Source organism: Ornithodoros turicata, chromosome 2 (assembly GCF_037126465.1).
Source record: "Ornithodoros turicata isolate Travis chromosome 2, ASM3712646v1, whole genome shotgun sequence".
Taxonomy (NCBI): Eukaryota; Metazoa; Arthropoda; class Arachnida; order Ixodida; family Argasidae; genus Ornithodoros; species Ornithodoros turicata.
Window position 1 is genome coordinate 7330360 of NC_088202.1, and position 3828 is coordinate 7334187.

Sequence of the window (3828 nt, forward strand, 5' to 3'; positions counted from 1 at the left end):
GATGAGGAATCGAATTTAAAAGATCCGGTTTCGTTTTGATCCTCGAAAGCGCCAGCGCCAACAACATCGCGTGACGCAAGGTCGAATCTGGCTAATCCGCTGTGAAGGACGCTGTCGTCTGCCGCCAAGTCTGGGGCTGCTTTGTTTTTTTCCGGCACGTCGCCCGTATTCACATGTGACACTTTCTAGTGACTCGCATACTATCGCTACGCTTGCATCCTTCGCGTGGGATGTCGTTTGGAAACCGACGCAGCGTTCCCGACTCCAGGAAAACTTCCTTCGAAAACTTCGATGTTTGATTTCGCACGCCAAGGATACAGCTACAGCCAGACCCCAGACGAAGCGAAAGTTGGAAGCAGCTACATCACTAGCGGGTATCCAGATGAGGCAAGGAGTGTTCATGCTGTCCGTGTATGCTCCTCGCATTTCACCGATAATGTGTACCTGGATGAGAACATCATGGAAGTGCAACTTGGATTGACACAAAAAAGGAACGAATTGAAACTTGACGCCGTTCCGACAGTGTTCCACGAACAAAGCGAGCCAGCAACTTCGACAGTAAGTCACAATGTATATGTAGTTTCCCAATCGGGTCTGTCACTCTTGCGCGTGAGTAACTTAGCAGCAAAAGACGAAATCGGTACAACGTAAGGTATCCCCTAACCTATGATTAATAACTAGATAAATAAAATACAATAAACAAGTTCAAGTGATGTCATTCATATGAACGTGATTGACTTTTCTCGTTGTCGGACGCGTTACCATGAAACTTTCACTGTTACTGAACCTGTGACTTTTGTGGAATGTGGTAGACATGATTGGTTTTCATGTGTATTACAGCTGCAGGCAGTTCGACAGGGTCAAGCGCAAGTGGTACGTATATTACTTAAATACATATAATGTGTTTACAATTTTTGGACACAGAACAATTCGCAAACTATGAACCCCGATCACTAAAAGGAAGAACTGACGCTGTTTGTGTGCTGGTGTTAGAAACAGGCACTATACAAACAGTACCTCTGTCCGTAACATAAGCGCCATAACCCACTTCCCAGTTACCTTTTATCTCTCTGTTTGTGAACTGTTTGTGTGCTGTAGGGCGGCGGTTTTTGCGGTTGTCGTAGCCAACTTGAGGTGCACTTTTGACGTTCTGTGTTATAGAAGGACCAGGTGCTGCTGATCAAGTCCCATCCATCCATGAAACGGCATCAAACAATGTACGTGTGTGCACGGCAATTTTGCTGAGGGACCTAGTTTTTACACTAATGCCTTTACGACGCCTCTGACAAATTAGGATCTTCCAGAGCAGTGCTTTCTTCGTCCAAGTTCAAGAAGTAAAGAGAATGACTTCATGGCTTCTACTGACATCTCACAGCTACATGCCAAGACAAAATAACTTGACAGCAGGAAATGAAAAGAAAAAAGAAAGGTCCGTTTCAGGTCCACCCAAATCTTTGTGCAGAGGCTGACAACAACAATGCTATTGTGAGATGATGAATGATGCTGATGCAGCGTTGAGATTAAGCCCTTGTTTCCTTTTTTGCAATGCTATACATTACTGCTGGTTAAATGTAAAATGATGCACCTACCTCCAGACATTAAAGGGGCTACCAGAGATGTAGTGTCAATTCAACAGAAAACCTGCATGTTGTACGAGGCACTGTCACATAAGCATTGGCCAAATTTGCTGTCCTGTGAGCTTTGATAGGATATGCCGTAGATAGTAAGAGGCCTCTTACTGTAAAAGGGAGGTGCATTAATCGAGTAGTGGGGTCTGAGGCATGAGGGCCATTTCAGGATGTACTAACCCTTCTAAAATTTTACACTTGGTTATGCCCAGAGATCGATCCAGATCCCCCCCAACACCCCGAGTTTTTTTCCTGTGTACCACTGTTATAATGAAACCGTCCAATTTACTGTCCAATCGTCCCGTTTTCATTGCAATTGAAGTACTTACAAAACTGTTTATTTTATTTTTTATTTTTGTGAGTCCCCGCTTCAGATCCCAAGGGACGTTGCCAGTGTGGTGCACGCTGATAACTGTCTGTGCATAGCAAATAATAAATATATGTGCGTGAAGAGTTGGATGTGGACTTGTGCAATGGCTCTTGAATGGACAACACTCAGTCAACACAAAGATTTATTCACATTTGCGGAGCTTATTGCCTGTCATTATAATAATTATTATAATACATAGACAAGAGGTAATGCTCTGCCAAGGATCTCTGAAGTTACAGTCTTGAAAGCTGTTTTCAAGACAGTGGTGCTAAAAAATTGGATCAATGGCAGGTATCAAAATTTGTTTTGCTGTATCAAGGCAGAACAATCTTCCGTGGGAATGACAAATTTTGGACATTCCCAGACAGATGTATCACTTACTATGATAATGAGGTGTAACTGTACCATTAGTGAGTTATGAAACGTTACCTGAAATTATTTGACGTGTTATATCCCTCACATGCTATAATACTGCCAACGATAAGAAGCATTACACTATCATTAAAAGTATAACTGTCACTTATGGCCAGGTAGTCTATTGCTCCTGCCTATGCCTTTGCACTTCTCGGGATTACTGTGGTAACACAGATTCTGTTTCACACTTCTGAATTGGAAACTACGCAAGTCTATTATGGTGTAGGTGTGAACAGGAAATGAGGCACACTAAAGATGATAGTCCTGATAGGACCAGGATGGAAAAACGTTGGCGAATCATGCGGACGACACACCCAGGTATCTGTCGTCTGTTTTTCGGTCCAAGGAATCTCCAAACTCAGCTTGTAAACACACAATAAGCAGTGAACCTGACGTAGCTGTAAAAAGAAAGGACACTTTCCTAAACACGTAGCATAGTAATTTCCTGACAATCATTCTAATACTAACCCGGCCCTTGAGTTGCACAGTTGGTTAGAGCCTTCGTAACTTTCATGGGGCATTCGTCGTGTGTGCAAACAACGATGACAACTACGAAAATAAGGATTGCTCGACGTGCCTATCTAGCGTGGGCACAGTAGGCGAAGACTGTGATCGTCGCTGCAATACTGCGGTAGATACACCACTAGAAGTTCTGGCCGATGACAGGGAGCTGGGAACAAAGTGTGATGCGTGCGTGTGGTGCGTGCCGTCATTGCACAACTCTACCACTTCACCAGCACTGCAGCATATAGGTGCTCATCCAGTTCCTGAGGAACACAGACGCCGCACAAACACTTGGATTGTTTCCTGCGTCGTAGTGTGAATGTCACGGGATTAAGTATTGAGCACTCCGATCATGAACGTACCTAAAGCAGTGGTCCTGAGGCTCGTTCTGTTGCGCTAACGCAGCTGCGGCACGTACATCACCAGCGACTTGCAGAATAAGCAGATCCGTCGAATATGGGCCGTCATCAAACATGTATATTCGTCACGGGAGCTATTACTGAAGGCATTTGAACAGCACGATTCGCCACTTCCGCGTTCCGAGTCCGCCATCTCCGTATGTGCCTTCGCCTTCGTCTCCCTGACCTTGCTCATGCAAGCTGCAAGCCGCGGGGACTCCTCTGGCTCGCCGCGTTCTTATTGGTCAGATTCCATGTGACGTTGGTAAAGATTCTCAGCAGGGAGTTCCGCTTGACGCCCGCTTCCGTCGTCTGCTGTATAGCGCCGCTTACACACGAATTATGCAAAAAGTATTCCGTCGATCGGAACGGGACTTTCGGAGTCATGGTCAGTGAAGGACGGGGAATCTCATTTCACTGTGGTTTCGGAATCGATCTGTGGTCGATGCGACTGTCCCTTTAAGCCTTTTCCCTGCTCACCTAAGGATATTTGTGTATCCCTGTCCTGTGCTTT

General features: G+C 45.2%; 1 long non-coding RNA gene across 1 annotated transcript; it reads left to right on the forward strand.

Moving 5' to 3' along the window:
- The first annotated feature begins 298 nt into the window (after window positions 1–298).
- On the forward strand, window positions 299–1404 carry LOC135383054 (uncharacterized). The gene is made up of 3 exons (XR_010419634.1): window positions 299–558; window positions 841–1217; window positions 1295–1404. It is a non-coding gene; the product is annotated as an uncharacterized LOC135383054 (long non-coding RNA).
- The last annotated feature ends 2424 nt before the right edge of the window (window positions 1405–3828 follow it).